The following is a 19,594-nucleotide window of genomic DNA, read 5'->3' on the forward strand; positions in this document are numbered from 1 at the left end:
AAATAGCCACCGTCATCCAAACAGCATGGTACTGGCATTAAAACAGATGCATTGACCAATGGAGCGATGTAGGGAGCCCAGAAATAAATCCACATTTTTATGGTCAGTAGATCTTTGAGAAATTGCTAAGACTACACAATGGAGAAATGATAGTTTCCTCAATAAATAGTGTTGGGCAACTGGATGTCCATGGAAGAAGAGTAGGAGTGGACGCCAATCTCACACTAGACACAAAATTAGCTTAAAGTGTATCAATGACTTAAATGCAAGACCTGCCAATGTAAAACTCCTAGAAAAAACAAGGGAAAAAGCTTCATGACATTAGTCTGGGCAGAGTCTTTGAATATGACCCCAAAAGATAGGCAACAAAAGAAAAAAAAGACAAATGGAATTGCATCCAAATTAAAAGCTTCTTCACAACAAAGGGAACAAGTAAAGACTGAAAAGACAGCCTATGGAGTGGGAGATATTTGAAGCCATACATCTGATAGGGGGTTCATATCCAAAATAGACAAGGAATTCAATCTACTTAATAGCAAGAACACCACCCAATTAATAAGTGAGCAAATAATCTGAATTATCATTGATTTTATGTGTTTTCAATGCCTAGCATTTACTAATAATCTGTGATGCAGGAATAGAGCCACACCCTCAAATTTACGCTTTTATGAATTACCTGAAGGAAGTTTTGGCCAACTGTCAACTCAAGGATCGGACTATGATTACAGATTACTCAGTATTCTTCCTGCCTCTCACCTCCCACTGCCCCAGTTCCCCCTGAATACCATGTGCACCCACGTGTCTTCTCAAAACTGTGGATTTTGTCTTGTCAGCCCTACTGAGGTATTTCACTGGCTTTGTGTTGTTTTTGTGAGACGTGAACCTTCACAGTGGGTGTGGGTGTGGCACTCTCGCACTGACTTTCTTTGCATTCGCCGTGACCTGGCCTGGTGCAGCGCTGTCTCCTGTCTCCACTCCCCATCCTCCAAGGAAGCCCAGGCTTCATGGGAAGTGTACCCTAAATACCGCTTTCCCTTCTCTGGGACCCTAGCCCTGCTGTCTTCGTCTCCCTCTGTACCTACGGAAAAGGACTCTGCAATTTCAACAGTCCTTTCTAGAGGCTGAGTTTGGGCACCTCGATTAGACTGTGAACTTGTAGGTGTCAGGGGTACCACATCTTTCTTTTCTGTCACCTTCCTGCCAAGTCGGTTTCTGCAACCAACATACGTGGTTCATTGCCGCGAGTCAGCCTGTGGACTGGAAAGGTGGGACATGGCACACGGGGACAGCACTGAACTTCCCAAACCACAGAAGGAAATCAGCATTTTGGAAGAACAAGTGAGTGGATGAATGAATGCGGTTGAAATGGCTGAGAAGACAGTTGCATGGGAGGGAGGACAAATTCTTCTGGTTGTGGGGGAGGTGATTTGGGATAAGGAAAACTTCGTGGAAGAATTGACATCTGTTCTGGGATGAGATTTTGATGTTTGGAGACAATGCAGAACATTTCATGAACAAGGAATAAAATACATGGTTTTCTGAGAAAAAAGTAAATAATCTGGGCCGGGTGCAGCAGCTCACGCCTGTCATCCTAGCACTCTGGGAGGCCGAGGCAGGAGGATCGCTTGAGCCCAGGAGTTCAAGACCAGCCAGGGGAACATAGGGAAACTCCCATCTCTACAAAATAAAAATAAAAATTAGCTCACGCCTGTGGTCCCAGCTACTCAGTAGGCTGAGGTGGGAGGATCACTTGAGCCCAGGACGCCAAGGCTGCAGAGAGCTGTGACTGTGCCCCTCACTTCAGCTATAAACAGACAGCTGAGTTTCTAATAAAGCTTAATTCATCACAGCAATATGTTTCAATGAGATGAAAGAGACTAGCTTTAGAGAGTTTATCAAAGTAACTTCCCACAAGTACTTTAATAATAAATATTCTAAGTAGCTTTAAGCTGCATTTATGCACAGTGAAATCATCATAGTGTTGATTTTTAAAAAGAACCAAAAAGCCCCCTGAAAGCTTCTGTTGTCTTTCATTCTGCATACCCGAGTGCCTGGGACTCCTCTGCTATTTTTGACCTTGACCTTGCAGGTTTACTGCAGAAGAATTCACAAATTCCAGTGGTAAACAAAAGAAGAAAAGAACCAGATGGCACCAGATAGCCGTTCTCTCAAAAAAGGAGCTCTGTGAACCCTGTCTTTTGCACTTCAGTTTCCAACACAGTGGAGTTTGTACATTATAATTATTTCCATCAAACCAGGATGCTTTCAAAAATGGTAAAAGGATTGTTACTCTGGGACCACAGGCCTCAGTCAGGAGTTTCCCAGGCAAATGTGGACGAATATCAAGTGCCAGTCATGTTCTCTAATTAATTAATCATGCTTTGCTGAATTTGAATGATGGAAACTTGGACCATATAAGAAATACCAGTACTCGACTGTGAATAAAGCGTTGTCTTCAGGAGGTGAAATCCATGAGGTTGGGAGTAGATTAAATTGTGAAGGCCTGTGGATACTATTATATGAGCATATTAATCTTTTAAATAATTAATTTTTTGATAATCTGATAGATAATTTGCATGATCTTATTTGGATTTTCTGCTTAGGCATTATTATACTGGTCGTGTAAGCAAGGAAACATTCAGAAAGGTGGGGTATCTTCCCTGAGATCACAGCGCTAGTGCTGGTGGAGAAACGGGATGGAAGCCAGGTCTCTCTGATCCCAGCTGTAGTCATCCCCCATGCTGTTACATAGTGGTCTGCAGGTATGTGATTTATTTTGTTAGAAGCAGGGAGCCTTTCAAGTTATCAAATCTGGTGATCACGCTGACACTTCTGTCTTGAAAGAATAATTCTAGTTAACAAGTAAAACCTGGACTAATGGGAGAGGACCTAGAGGCAGGAAAACAAGCTGCTGAATTATCACACTGAGAGTTTGAAATGGAGCAGGTGCAGTAGAAATAGAACGGCACAATGTGTAGAGGACAGAAAGGCAGAAGGAAGCAGAGGGAAGAAGCAGAGCTTCTCAGTGTAATTGGCTGTGTATGTGATAATAATAGAACAGTAGAAAGAAATAGACAGTAGAAAGAAATAGAACAGAAACAGAAGTAGTAGAAAGAAATAGAACAGTAGAAAGAAATAGAAGTGAGGTGAGCTCTAAATTAGATACACATTAATCATGATCATACTGGCAGGAGTCCGAGCTATGGTGCAGACGAGACACTGTGCCCGTCCAGTGCACTGCACCATTATTTACAGGTAACTAGAAAAGTCTTAGTTTATTTAATGTTTAAATATTTCCTTTTGTTCATTGGATTATTTGACATTATTCTTTTTGACATCTTGATGTGTTAGTAACCTGACATTGTATATTAGGATCATTTGCAATAGCTTAATGGAGAATCAAGTGTTTCTCACATTTTTGGAACCTCGTTAAGATATACCATAAAATGCACCATTTCAGGTGGTCAGTTTCAGGGATGTTTTAGTTCGTTCACAGACTTACACTTTCAGCCCCCTAGTAAGAAGCCTCACGCCCATTAGGGTCTGCCATGGCTGCTCTCCCCACCCACCCCAGGCCCAGCAGCCAATGATCTGTTCCATGTCTCTCTGGATTCGTCTTCTCTGAGCATTCCACACACAGCCCCGCAGCGTGAGACTTTTTTTATTTTTTGAGACAGAATCTCACTCTTGTCACCCAGGTTGGAATGTAGTGGTTGCAATTGTGCAATCTCAGCTCACTGCAACCTCCACCTCCCAGGTTCAAGCGATTCTTCTGCCTCAGCTTCCCGAGTAGCTGGGACTACAGGTGCCCGCCACCTCGCCTGGCTAATTTTTTGGTATTTTTAGTAGAGACGGGGTTTCACCGTGTTAGCTGGGGTGGTCTCGATCTCCTGACCTCACGATCTGCCCGCCTTGGCCTCCCAACGTGCTGGGATTTTACAGGCGTGAGCCACCGCACCCGGCCGAGACTTTTGTGACTCAACATTATCTTTCGAGTCTCATCCCCACAGCCGCATACAGCAGAGCCTTCTATTTTATTGGTGGATAACATTCTATGGTAAGGATATACCATGTTTTTTACCCATTTATCAACTGATGGACATTGGGCCGTTTTGCCTGTCATGCCTGTCATGAGTAATGGTGCTACGAACCTCCGTGCACAAGATTTTTCAGAACGTGTGCACTCAGTTCTCTCGGATACACATGCAGGCGTGAAAGTGCTAGTCAACTTTGTGTTCGGCCGTTTCAGGAGCTGCTCAACTGTTTTCCCACAAGGCTGTAACATTTTACATTCATCCAAATGAAGTGCAAGTTTCCAAATTCTCCGCCTCCTCACCGGTGCCTGCTGTTGTCTGATTTTTTAATATTGTCCATCCTGGCATGTGTAAAAGGGTATTTCATTGTATTTCAATTTGTATTTCCCCAGGACAGTAACACAGCACATCTTCCAATGTGCTTATTGAGCATTTGCATATTTTCTTTGGAGAAATGTTCATTTAAATCATTTGCCCATTTTTGAGATTAGTTTTTTCTTTTAATTGGGTTTAAATTGAGTTATCTTTATGTGTTCTAGATAAAAGTATTTTACTGGTGTGATTTGCAAATATTTTGTCCCATTCTGTGGATAGATACTGTCTGTTTACTTTTTTGATGGTGCCCCTTGAAGCACAAAGTTTCTGAATTTTAATAAAATCCAAATGATCTATTTATTGTCACTGTGCTTCAGTGCTGTATCTGAGAAACCATTGTCTAATTCCAGATTATGAAGGTTTACTCATGTGTTTTCTCCTGTGAGTTTTCCAGTTTCAGCGCTTACGTTTAGGTCTATGATCCATTCTTGGTTACTTTTTGATGCATGATGAGGTAAGGATACCCCCTCATTCTTCTGCACTGGCAGTCGGGTTGTCCCAGCACACTTTGTTAGAAAAGACGATTCCTCGCTCATTGAATTGTATTGGCCCCTTGTTGAAAATCATCACAAATATGAGGATTTATTTCTGGACTGTCAAGAATATTCCATTCATGTTGTTCCACAAGTGTCTGAGTGTCTGTTAGTTTTTCTTCATTCTTTTCTTCTTTCTGCTCCTCAAATGAGATCCTCTGTGTTGACTTACCTGCCAGTTCTCCAGTTTTTTCTTCTCCTGACTCAGATCTGTTGTTAAGACCCTCTAGGGATGTTTTATTTCACCTCTCACACTTTTCAACTCACTCCGGGACTTCTATTTGATTCTTTTAAAATAGTTTCTCTTTATTAATGTTCTCTTTTTGGAAACATATCATTGTAATCTTTTAAAAATTCTTTAGACAGAGTTTCTTTTGGTGCTCGTACACATTTATAATAACTGCTGTAAAGCCTGTGCCTATTTAGTCTAAAATCTGGGCGCATTTAGGAACATTTTCTGTTGGCTGCTTTTTATCCTCTGTGTGTGGCATACTCTCCTGTTTATTTACATATCTTGTAACTTTTTATTGAAAACTGAACATTTCAGATAATAATATATTGAGGCGATTCTAGTGTCGGATTTCTCTGCACCCCCCTAAACGTTTCTTGCTGTTGCAGAGTTTGGTTGTGTTGTTAGATTTGTTTTCATTTCCTTTGTGGCTAGTTGTCTGTTTAGTGACTTGGCCTGACTCCTTCTGCTGAGCCCTAACCCCTGCCACGGGTGTCCAACTTTTGGGCTTCCCTGAGCCACACATAAAATACACGCACACTAACCACAGCTGATGAGCTTAAAAAATGGTTTGTGCATGATTTTCGTGGTATCCACCACCACAAATAAGCAAACAAGTCCTTGTATTCAGAGGATTGGATATCCGTGCCTACAGCATGTGGACACTGAGCTCCCAGCCTTTTGTTAAAGCTTTTCATTTCATTTTTAAGCTTGGCTTTCTAAGATTTATATCTAGGCCAGTGTAATTTAGTGATCAATCAACGATGGGTCGGTTTTCCAGCGTGACCTCCCTGTACATTTGGGCCATCTCTGTGAGAAGGTTTTGCCTTCCATTGTCAAGCAATTTATGAGACAGCCTTTGCTTTTACCTTTTGCTTGCACAGGGCCTCGAGGTCAGCCAGGGGTGAGGGGCTCCTGCCTCCTTCCTCCCCAGAGCTGTCCTAGGAGTGCCCGTAGTCCAGCACACACGCTTAGCCTTGCAGGCACCCAGCTCTCCTATGTTCATCCAAGTATCCAGGATTTCCCTTTAAATTTCTGGGCAGCTTAAATTTCTGTTCTCAGTTTGCCCCAACTGAGGTCTATTTCTATTGTTTTGGTAATGCTTTTAGGTTCTCCATTCTGTCCTCCCAACCCCAGACACCCCCAACTGAGCTAAGAGTCAAGTGTAATAGCCCCACACTGAATATAGAGATTTCCCTGGGAGCTGCAAGTTCCTGTGAAATACTATGTTCTGGGAATGTTGTTTTTAATGGAATATTGAAATTGGTAAAATTTCTTTGCCAGCTTTTGGCTACCACACATGAGCTAAGGAGGGTGGAAAAATGAATGTAGCCCCCAATTAAAGTTCTATAACATGAAAGGGGTCCCGATCCAGATTTTGGATCTCACGCAAGAAGGAATTCCGGGTGAGTCCACGGTGCAGAGTAAAAAAGGATGAGTTCATGTCCTTTGCAGGGACATGGATGAAGCTGGAAACCATCATTCTCAGCAAACTAACACAGGAACAGAAAACCAAACACTGCATGTTCTCACTCATAAGTGGGAGTTGAACGATGAGAACACATGGATACAGGGAGGGGAACATCACACACTGGGGCCTGTCATGAGGTGGGAGCTAGGGGAGGGACAGCAGTAGGAGAAATATCTAATGTAGATGACAGGTTGATGGGTGTAGCAAACCACCATGGCATGTGTATACCTATGTAACAAACCTGCACGTTCTGCACATGCATCCTGGAACTTAAAGTATAATAGTAATAATAATAATAATAATAAAGCAAGTTTATGAAGAAAGTAAAGGAATAAAAGAATGGTTGCTCCATAGACACAGCAGCCCCAAGGGCTGCTCGTTGCCCATTTTTATGGCTATTTCTTGATGATATGTTAAACAAGGGATGGATTATTCGTATCTCCTCTTTTTATACCATATAGGGTAATGTTCCCACATTGTCATGGTGCTTGTAAACTGTCATGGCGCAGCTGGGAGTGTAGCAGTGAGGTCAGCCAGAGGTCACTCTTGTTGCCATCTTGGTTTTGGTGGATTTGGGCCTGCTCCTTTACTGCACCCTGTTTTATCAGCAAAGTCTTTAGGACCTCTATTTTGTGCTGACCTCCTGTCTCATCCTGTGACTGAGAATGCCTTCACCATCTGGGAACGCCGCCCAGTAGGTCGCAGCCTCGTTTTACCCAGGTCCTGTTTAAGATGGAGTTGCTCTGGTTCGCATGCCTCTGGCAGTGCCACCTATCTATTTCACCAGACTAGACTCCAGATTGCTTTCGGATAGAAAATTTTCAGCTCATTCTTTGCTTTGGTGAATTGCCAGAATTCTGAACTGGTTTATTTTAGTTGTTTTGCAAGTATTTTCACTGTTTTCGTTGGAAAGCAAGCTCACTGAGGCCTTGCGTTCCAGAAGCCAGTCTCTTTCAATGGTATTTGTCGATTGCTAGTCTAGAGATAACAATTAGAAAATAAACCCAACCTGGTGTATTAAAAAAAAAAATACTCAGTGCATTCTAGGAAACTTCTGGGAATGTTATATTATTTAAAATTTACTTTATATTATGCTGTAAACTGCAAAGAACATTATTTCCCTATGGTTTTGGGTGCATTGTCATTAATATATATAGAACAAAATAATCTGAAGGTATTCTAATATACATATATATTGTTACTCATACACTATCATACTGAAAATAACAAATGAGGTACAATCGTTTTACATACCTGATTATTGTTATTACTTTTTAAAATAACCTCTTTGAGTTATTATTCACAAATTGAAAAGGGTGCATTATAAAAATCCTCAGAATTCTCTGGAATGGCTCAGTTAGGGTGCTGCAAGCGTCCACACTCTGGACTCACAGGACTTAATGGAAATCAGAGCAATTAACACAAAGACATAAAATGAAAATATCGATTAAGTGTAGCAGGGAAAAAAACTAACAGTGCATATTGTGGCTTGAATGGTGGTCTTGCTGCAGCAGATGTTTACCGACCTAACGTTATCCTCTCCGTTTTCCCAAGTGATGTGCTTGTAGCTTCCCATAAAATAAAAAGCACTTGGGAAAAGTTAGATGGTCGGGCTATGTGAATTACTAAGTTTGGAGCAACCAGGAACTCATAGACTTCTTCTGGGACAATCATTCAAATTAAACTTATATGGGTTTGAATAGTTACAGAAAATCTCAGTGTATCCATTATTGATATTTTTTTGTAAAAAACCTTGAAACAAATAGAGTTTACACGTTAATACTTTACACATTCTTTTTAGATTTTTTAAATATTGAATCAAAATATTCAACCTTCTTATGTCTTTTGTGTAACCTCGGAAAACTTGCCTGGACCCTGCAGAGAGAGCCCGGAACTGTGCTTCATGTTCTCTGACTTTGTGCTGCCTCTTCAGCTGCAGACAGGTCACAGAATTTTGGTGTAAGTAATTCCTTTGGCACTTAATCATGCATTGGTAGATTTATATTGAAATATTTTATTGCTGTTTAACTTCCCATATGCTTTCTTTTCTTTTTATTGTCACTCTCAACTATACTGTGAGTACTTTAAAGACAGAAAACAATATTATCCTCTAAAAAATAGTTTTATACTGGCCAGGACTTTGCCTCCTAATTACTATAATGGCATTTATATATTTTATTAAGTAAAACTCATGCAACTTTCTAAGCAGTATCGCCCTTAAAAAAATAAAGTTAATCTGGGGTCCCTGAAGGCTGGAAGAAAAAGAGAATAAACTGAAGTAAAGCACAAAATGACTGCTTTCCCTGAGTATCATTACTAAGGCCATTTCTCTTCTGTTGGTGGAGGTGTGGAATCTTCTGCTTCAGACACTTTAGCATTCCTTTCCATGTAGCATTTTTACATAATTGATTCTACATATTGAAGTGATTTATGTGCATTTAAATGTTAAAATTGAATTATGAATTTTATTTCTTAGCTAGTGACGTTTTAATGCTTCATTTTTTAATTCAGTAAAATGTTTAGGATTTAACACCTAAAGTGGGTTTCATTCTTGTGTTGTTTTGTTTTAAGGTTCATTATTTCCCTGTAAGGAAAAATGTAGTTTACATTTCACTTTGGTGGTTACAAAGCAAAAGCATGCCTCAAAACCATAAGTAAATTAACAGTAAGAAATCCAAAACAACCCAGCAAGGATTGTAAAGGCATTGCAAAAGTGTAGGGAAAATAAGTGTAATGACAACATGATGGGCATTTCTAGATGAAACATATTATAGGACTTTCTTTTAATATATTCTCTAGGGAAAAACATAATTTTTAAACTTTGTTCTCCATTTTGTACGTATATAATATTAGCTGAATGTACAAATATGTTGTTTAAGTATCTTAGAAACTTAAGAATATGGCAAATAAAACTATTTTTTAGGTTGGAGTTTCCTCAAGCCGTTCTTATTTATTGAGTCAGTTGCCCCGGAAAATTTTAGCTCATGTGACTAAACGTGATTCACTGCCCTATTCTTTATGCATCTCAGTAAGTTCCAACTGCAGAATGGTGAAATTTTGAAGTGGAAAGGACCTTGGTCATAAATTAGTTCAATCTCTATAGATGGTTAAAAGGCACAATTAGGTAAGTAAGAGCTACCATTTATTAAGGACCCAGTAGGCATTTGGTGTTTTGCATGCATTATTTCTCATGTTTATACAAACCCAAAAAGATACTCTCCCTCTTTTTTTTTTTTTTTTTTTGAGACGGAGTCTCGCGCTGTGTCACCCAGGCTGGAGTGCAGTGGCCCGATCTCAGCTCACTGCAAGCTCCGCCTCCCAGGTTCACGCCATTCTCCTGCCTCAGCCTCCGAGTAGCTGGGACTACAGGCGCCCGCCACCATGCCCGGCTAGTTTTTTGTATTTTTAGTAGAGACGGGGTTTCACCATGTTAGCCAGGATGGTCTCGATCTCCTGACCTGGTGATCCGCCCGTCTCGGCCTCCCAAAGTGCTGGGATTACAGGCTTGAGCCACCGCACCCGGCCTCTCCCTCTTTTTTAAAAGAAGACGTTAAGATGTAGAAAAGTTATTTGCCCTAGCAAAAACCGGTGGCACAGATTCGAGTCCAGGTTAGCCTGTCTCCAGTTCATCCTCCTGTTCTTCAGTCCTTGTTGCTTTCTCTTGAGATTAGATTCTAGATTCTTGGATTCCTCCTCTAATGCTTTTCCCATCTAGCACTATCTCTGATAACACAGAAGGATTTGGAAATATATTGCTTCAATATCCCTAATATACAATAGGGATCTATTGCATTTCTGAAATAATGTTAGTTCTATTACATTTTTTATTAAATTTAATAGAAATTTCTTTTAAATTTTTTATTAAAATTTTTTTATTAATTTTTTTTTCAGCTTCTTGCTCATTACTTTAAAACTGTTTTTCCTTTGTCTTCCAACACATCAACAAAAGGACTTATCCAGGATGGGTGAAAAAGAATCACATAACAAAAGAATAAGAAGACAGAACAACCAACAAAGAAGAGAAATATTTAAACAAATGATTTAGGAGAGAAGATATATAAAAGGAAAATAAGCGTATAAAATCAACAGCATTATTTACTAGGAAAATGCAAATATGAAAGCACAGTGAGATATCACTTCAAACCAACCACAAAGTGGTTGGTAAAAACCCTGACAATTCTAAGTGTTAGTGTAGTTATAATGAGCAGCTAAAATTTTCATTCGTTCCTAGTAAGAATGCAAATTAGTGCAAACACTTTGGAAATTATGCTGGCAGTTTATTACAAAGTGAAAAATACACCTACAATATGACCCAGCAATGGCATTCCTACATCTTTAATCAATAGAAATGAACGTAAGATCCATCCAAAGATGTATGTAGAAATGCCCACATCAGCTTTATTGATATGAGTTAAATTGGAAGCAGTCCAATGCCCACCAACAGTTGAATGGATAAATAAATTGTGTGAGATTCAAAGAATGGAATACTAGTCAAAAGAATGAACAATATATTGATACACTGAACAACCTCAATACTTTTGGAAATCATAATAATGACCAAAAGAAGCAAGATGGAAATGAAGACACACCCATAACATTTGACTTATATAATACTCAAAGAAGGTCAACTCTAATCTGTTGTGACATAAATAATATTAGTGGTTTCCTGGGCCAAGAAAATAGAATGGAGATTGACTGTGAAGAGACAGAGGGGAAATTCTTATTTTTGAGGCAATGGAAATTTTTTCTATCTTAATTGTGATGGAGGTTACATATACGCATCATTTGTCAAGACATGTCAAACTCTATTTAAAATGAATGCATTTTATTGTATGCACATTCTCCCTCAGTAATGTTGATCTAAAAACAATATGGAAAGACGAGATAATAATGCCCATGTTGCAATACTGTTGTGAGAAGTCAAGTAGGTGGCCCTATGTGAAAATACCTACCATCTTGCAGCTATTTAGTAACTAGCCACAATGATTACTCTTGCTCTGTTCTTCATTCTTTCTCTTGTTAGATGCTGTGTCCATTTCAACCTAGCTGGTGATATAATCTTGAGCAAGACTTTAGTTACTCCAGTGAGATATGACTTGCTGTGATCCAGTTCCATCTACATGTGGAAGCTTGGGCTTTTCCTTCCAACCACCACCCACTTGGTTTCAAGATCTCCAGCATCTTCAGAGGGCAAAGCACACTAATGGCATAAGATGTAGAAAAAGATTGAATAACCAGATGGAACTGTGTAAAGTCATTTTATAATATACAAATTGGAGGAAACAATTCTTGAAATAAATTGAGCCATTGTTACTGACATGGTTGAAATTTTAACTGAATTAAAGATAATTTGTTAGAGTCAATGGTTCATCCATGAAATTGGCATCTTTCTATGCCCGTATGCACGTGTTCTCTAACTTGGTACTCCCTTAACATTTTATTTGCAAATAATTTTGAAGTTTATTAGGCTCTTTGACAAACACTACATCTTGAAATAATCATTTCATTGCCAAATTTTGGATGACTGCTTCTTTCTCATTCTATATATTTGTCTCTCTTAGTTTAGCTGACTGACATTGTTTCTCTTCAATAGTCTTTTTTATGATGTTGACTGTGGAATTAACAGTAATGAAATTACATAAGCACTGACAAATTATACTTAAATCATAACATTTTAATATGTGGAGAGATGGATTCTGCTTTGCATTTTGTTTTCTATTTTCACAAGTTAAATGCTGAATTTAAAAAATGAGAATAGAATTTTGACAGCAGGTCTCATTCAAAAATTTCTGATTTTTCTACTTGGCGGTTATGTTTTTATCTGGCAGCTAGAACAAATCTATTGAACTTACAAAAAGAGATGAAGACTACATAGTCTTTCTTTTTTCTCTGTCATCGGTAAACTGTCAGTCGGCAAAAAGTACTTCTGTTATTTTATGGAAGTAATAATTACTGATTTGGTCACTGAAAAATCAACTCTATCCATCATAAATAGCTAATGGGAACAGGTATGTGATTTAAGTCATTTGCACTTGTGTGTGTTTGTAACAACTTATGTATAAAATGTTCCTACTAGAGTTCAAAAATGATATTATTTTAATGTGAAATTGGCTAATGAAGTTCTAGAGAATTAATATTTACATTTTGACAACCAAATTCCTTATGTACTTTACATGTGTTTACTTAAAAGCATTACAAAATAGAATTTGCCCTTCTTATGCTTTTTAAATTGAAGGCATGAAAATAATTTGGTCCCTTTCATGGAGATTTGGCATGAATCTGAATCCTTATTCTTGTGCTGTGCTGCACCCACATTCTGCTCCCATTTGCTCTTCACGTTTTCAGATCCCTGTTCCTGTCTCTTCACTTGAATTAACCGTAGAGAGTGAGACAGTCTCCAAAACCTTCCCACCACCCTGTTATTCTGTTGCTTTTCTTTTTCTGTGATTTGAGAAGTCCTTGAACTAAGCTACGTGCTGAGTCTGTGTTACACAACTGTGTGTGGAATGAACTCTCATCAAGACCTCCCGTGGGCCTGGAGGTGGCACGCGGACTCAGTGTTGTGCCAACTCAAGGGTGCCCAGGTGTTTCCCATCGTTCAGGGCTGGGTCTCTGCTGGAAGAGTTGAAGTGATGGGAAAGCTGGCTTCCAGAAGAAGAAGGAATTCTAGTGTCACACCATCCGTATTCTCCTTGTTTCTTCTAATCGCTCACGGTCCCAGCTCCATGACAAGGTTTGTGACACCAGCATTTGCTTTAATGTGGAATAACATGAAATACTTAAAATAGCAAGCCTTACGTTATTCTGGCTTACATTACAGTTTCATGTGGCTTTATATTTGTTCTTATTTAATTTATTTGATCATAAATTGTCAATTAATTTTAACCTTCTAAATTTCTCTTTCTCCATCCTTCGTTAAATAATTACTGAACAAGTAAAGGATATAGAAATGTAATGGATGGTTTACTACTTTATAGATATTTCTTTACTCTGAGTTCCTCGTTTATTTTGCCAGTTTGATTTTAACACATTGAGGTTTTCTCAAGGAATGTAACTTCAATCCTAAATGCTTTCTGTAATATTAGGTAGCAGAAATAAAGACCTATTTTTGTGTGTGTGTGTGTGTATGTATGTGTGTGTGTGTCACACCTGTTTGACCTTTCCTATATTTATTTTAGGGAATTTTCTTTCTTCTGACTTTTATTGTCTTTGCCGACTTCTTCTTTTCAGGTTAATATAATGTATAAAATGCAGAGTAACCAAGTTCAAGTGTATATAACAATTTATTGTATCATTAAAAAGGGCAATAATCTACAATTGATAATAAACGAATGGTTTGAGATGATAATAGAGTTAGAGCTCTAGCTCACCCCAACACTAAAATAACCATATGAGATAAAACAACATTTTCTTTTTCCAGCAAAGTGATAAAACCTGATTGATCCTACCACTAAAAAAAAACTAAAATTACTGGAATACACACACACACACACACACATCTATACTGATATATGTATATGCACATATATGTATGGAGACATAAGTGTGTGTATGTATGTGTGTGTGTGTGTATAGATGTAGGATATATAGAGAGAGATTATAGGGACCAAGAGAGGATACGGGTGGAAGGATTAGAAAGCTGTTATGATGTAGGTGGGAAGTGATGGACACAAATCAAATGGAGGCTTTACCGTGAGCACTTAAATGGTTTTCAAAGAACCTACAGAGAAAGTGTGATAGAAGTTCTGAGATGCAAAAAGAAATTAAGCAAATAATATGATAAATATATAAATACATCTAGTCAAACAATATAAACAATATTTTAGGGGGCCAAAAAAGATAGAATGAATAGACCCAAAATTAGCTTGTAATTTGGGAGATGGGATAATGTAAGTTTGTTGAGAAATTTTAGTTCTGGAACCTTACTAAATAGAATGTATGAGTTTAAGTGCTGATGTATTAAATTTTGCAGTGGTTGATTTTGAGTACCAGTCTGACTGGAGTAAGGAATGCCCTGATAGCTGGTAAAGTGTTAACTTTCCTCAGTGCATCAGCAGACTCTGAGCCCGTCCTCCTCCCCCTGCAAGGGAAACTCAGGTGAACTGGCCCTTGATTGGAAAGACTGGGCTGCCCCAGGTGTGCCTGTGAGGGTATTTCTGGAGACTGGTGTGTGAGTTGGGGGACTGAGTGGGGAACACCCTCCCCAATGTGGGTGGGCACCATCAAATAGGGTGGGAGTCCAGATGGAAGACAAAGGCAGAGTGAGGCCGCATTTTTGCTCTCTCACTTCTGGGACACCCTTCTCTTGCCCTTGCAAACCAGAATTCCAAGCTCTCTGGCTTTTGGAATCTGAGACTCACACAAGCAGTGGCCAGGCTCTTCAGACGTGGACTGAGAGTTACATCATTGCTTCCTTGGTCCTAAGGCCTTCAGGCTTGGATTGAGCCAAGAGCCTGGCGTTCCTAGTTCTTCAGCTTGCAGGTAAACCTACAGCCTATTGTGGGTATCAGCCTTCAAAATCAAGGGAGCCAATTCCCACAATAAACCTCTTCTCTCTGGAGAATTCTGACTAAAATCTTAAGATCTATAATACAACCACAGAAATAATAAAAATCAGTATATTGCTTCTAAACTATTAGAGAAAAAAGTAAATTTAAAAACATGAAATGGGCAATAAAAGAGAAAACAGATATGGGAAAGGGGACAAATAAAAATATTAAATAATACGGAAATAAATATATCAGTAATTACAATAAATGCAAATGCATTAAACTTTACATTTAAAAGACAAAGGTTTTGACACTGGATATTTTTAAAAATCCGTATGAAATCATCTTAAAATATATGATGTTTTAGACAAATTTAACAGGAAATTGGCCTTCAGATAAAACTATATAAGAAGGAAGTTACTGGGCAGTGCTGTTATGAACAGCATCTGTAAGAGAATAAGGGAAGCAAGACTGGGCAAAGAAAGAAGTCAACATGTGATGCAGTTGCAAGTGAGGCATCAGCTGGTCCCACTGGGTGTCTGGACCTGAGATGGATCCTCAGAATTGCCCTAACTTGAGAAAGGTGGCTGTGACTTATACTCTTATATTGCCCAGTTTCGAATAGGGACTGCTTCCTGGATAGGAGTGTGACTTTGGCAAGCCAACTCTCTTTGTCAGAGGGAAATTTCTTAGGAAAGACTTATCATAAAGCTGTAATTTTCTAAAAAAGAAGACAACATCGAAGCAGTACCTAGGGACTAATATACAAAAAGTGTGCAAAAGTTTTATGCAGGAAATTATTACAGTAAAGTATTGATATAGGACAAGTAAAATCAACTAATGCAAAACAAGAAAAGCTTCAGAAATAGACTCAGGGCATTATGGAAGTATTATTTTAGACACAATTAACTTTGCAGATCAGTGGGGGAAAGGATGAACTTCAACAAAGAGCAGTGAGACACTTGGTTAGCCCCAGGAAAAAACACAGTGAAATTCTATCCTTCCTTTGAACTATACACAATAATTAAGACAATCAAAGTGAAAGAATACACTATTAGAACATAATTTGGAATTTATATTTATGGCCTCAGAAAAGGGAATGGCTTATTAAATAGGACATAAAGAAACACAGAGAAAAGATTGATATACGCAGTTACAATGAAATTCGTAACTTCCGTTCACTAAAAGACACCATAAAGACAGTGAAATAAACAAGGCACAAAAGGAGATAAAGTATTTGCTACACATGTAACTGACAGAGATTGGAATCATAATACATAAATTAGTCCTACAAAAAGCCAAAGACAGGGTCATACAAAATGTACATAAAATTTGAGTACGAACTTAAAGGCAAAAATGGATAATCCAATAAACATATGAAAATGTTTGCCAATTGAAATCATAGAAATAAAAACAAAAACCACAGTGAGATGCTACTTCACATCCATCAGACTGCCAAAATGTGCAATGTCTGACAATACTGGGAGTTATAAAGGATGTGGAACAAGAAAACACTTGTATGCTGTGGGCGGGAGAATAAATCTGCACACTTGACTAGAGCACAGCGTGGCTGCATCTCCTAACACTCGAGAGGACCTGGATTTTGACGTAGCCGTTGTACTCCAAGCTGTGGGACCTAGAGAAACTATTGCACATGAGCGCGAGGTGACAGGTACATCATCACAGAAACAGAGTTTATAAAAATACACAAGGGGAAACAACCAAAATGTGCATCGAGTAGAACGGATGAATCGATTCCCATATATCAGCATACCAGAATACTATCATGCAGTAAAAATTAATGAATTACAGTGACCCAGAGCAACATGAATGAATCTGTGGGACATAATGTTTAGTCAAAAGCAAATTGCCAACAATTACATTATAATTATGCAGTATGAGTCCGTTTACGTGCAATTTAAAAATATAAAACACCAAATCATACATTACTAATAATAAGTGGTGCCGATCATAATCCCTAAAGACAAAATCCTGAATGCCATAACCCAAATGTTGAAATCTTGAAAGATTAAAATTCCTAAAGTCTAAATTCTAAAAGTGGAAAATCCCTAACATTTGATTGAATCTCCAAATCATAATGACAGATTTGAAATTAGGTGTGATCAAGACCTTTAAAAGTAAATTTTAAGGAGTGACCAATAAAGTTTGTTTTTTATGTTCAGTCCAGTGCATTGGGCTGGAAAGTCAACTGAGTGGATTGGCCACGTGATATGGCAATGAGGAAACTTCACTATAAAAATGTGTCGTTTGCCTGCATTGGCATTTCTTCCAGCCAGTCGTCATTTGCCTGAGTTGGCATTCCTTCCAGCCCGTCATCATTTACCTGCGTTGGTGTTCCTTCCAGCCTGTCGTCATTTACCTGCGTTGGTGTTCCTTCCAGCCAGTCGTCATTTACCTGCGTGGGCGTTCCTTCCAGCCAATGACACTCCAGGAGCTCTTCATGAATTAAAGCCACGTTTGCCTGCAGAAGCCAGTGAAGTTGCCAACTGGCTCAAAAACAATCATGTTCAGGGTAGGGTGAGAAGTTGCTTACACAACGGTGCTGCTGTTCTGTCAGCAGTATTGTTTCCACCAAATCTGCAGCCTGTTGATGAGTGCAGGCATCATGGATGTCCAGGTATCCAAAGCAACATAAAAGCATGGGACAGAGATGGGAAAACGTAATAGGGGATTTTCATGTCAGTGCACGCTGAATCACAGGATTTCAAAAAGAGCAGCACCACATAGAAAATGAATGTGAACGTATTCTTCAAGGACAGCCATGTCCTAAAAGCAAAAAGCAGCCACTCATTGTGATGCAAGACTTCAAAATACAGTTCATGGCCCTGAAAGTCAGCCAGATCTAACGGGTTGTCTCCATGCAATTGCCCATTGCCCGTTCCTGTGATATGCGTTTTCGTATGTCAATTTATTTTTAGTTTTTCCATTGTTTTCTATGTTTAGTTTTCTTTTCCCACTATCTTTGGTTGTCAGCATTATTTATTATAATTTACTCCTTCACATCATTTCTAATACTGGAGGTATCCATTGTGTAAACACTTCTAATTCATATTATGCTATTTTTGCAAATTTGACTCCAAAAAATTCATTACTACAACATTGACTTAGTGTGTAAGGATTGTGCTGTATGGGAAAGCGTTGAAACTTCCTTAATAAATAAGGATAGTCCTTTTTGTACATCTGCATTTGTGACAGAGAAACTTTCTGGAGATCTCAGCTCTTTGGGCAGCTGCATGTGAGCTGGTGGTGACCCGTTGCAGTTCTGATCTCCTCAACACACTCGGGTTGTCCCTCATGGTGTTCCAGACGCCCACAGGTGTACAGCTGGGCGCCCACAATCACTAGCCTCAGCGTTATGCATTTACACAGTTCTCTTTTGACCGATTCTTTATGAGTACACTTTGTCTGTTCATACGCCTGCTTATAGCTGTTATACCTGTGGATAAGCAACAGTGCATGATTATAATTTCAAAGGGAGACATTTTGAGTAGTGAATACAAGCAGGTTACAGAGAATAGGGTGCAGTAAGATTCCATTTGATATAAAAATGTAAATATGTGTATGGAAAGGTTGAGAAGGAGAGAAATGAAACAGAAAGGGAGAGAAAGAGAGAAACGGACAGATGAAGACCAGGATAAAGGAGAACTGGAGAGGACTGAAAATATAGTTCTACTCCCAGCAGGGTCTCTGGGTGGTGGAATTGAGAAAACAATTGTCCCCACTAGTTGCTCATTTTGAAATTAATAATTCACAGATTTTTGTCAATTATCTCCTATTAAAAGTTTTCATGGGGCTGGGCGTGGTGGCTCATGCCTGTAATTCCAGCACTTTGGGAGACTGAGGCGGGTGGGTCTTTTGCACTCAGAAGTTTGAGATCAGCCTGACTAACATGGTGGGACTCCGTCTCTACTCAAAATATAAAAATTAGCCGGGCATTGTGCCTCACGTCCGTAATCCCAGCTCCTCAGGAAGCGGAGGCAGGAGAATCACTTGAACCTGAGAGACAGAGGTTGCAGTGAGCCAGGATCACGCCACTGCACTCCAGCCTGGGTGACTGAGTGAGACTCCATCTCAAAAAAAAAAAAAAAAAAAAGTTTTAACAAAGAATAGAGCATAACAAAGCTGGGTGACCTAGTGAGACTCCATCTCAAAAAGAAAAAAAGTTTTAATAAGGAATAGAGCATGACAACGCAGGGCTAAGTAAATGAGAACTGTCTCCACTGGAAGCATTGTCAGCAGCAAGTGCTTCTTTGGGAGACAAAGTTCCAGCCAAAGTCAGGGCCAAAGGTAACAGCAGACTCTGCGTACTATGTGATTTTTAAGCTGTTTGTCGTCTCTCTCATTTCTCTTTATCCAATACAAGTGTTTTTTGTTTGTTTGCTTTTAAATTTTTGTTAAAATTTAAAAAATTTTTAAATAAAAATAATTAAAATTAAAAATTA

This window comes from Papio anubis, chromosome 6 (genome assembly GCF_008728515.1).
Source record: "Papio anubis isolate 15944 chromosome 6, Panubis1.0, whole genome shotgun sequence".
Taxonomy (NCBI): Eukaryota; Metazoa; Chordata; class Mammalia; order Primates; family Cercopithecidae; genus Papio; species Papio anubis.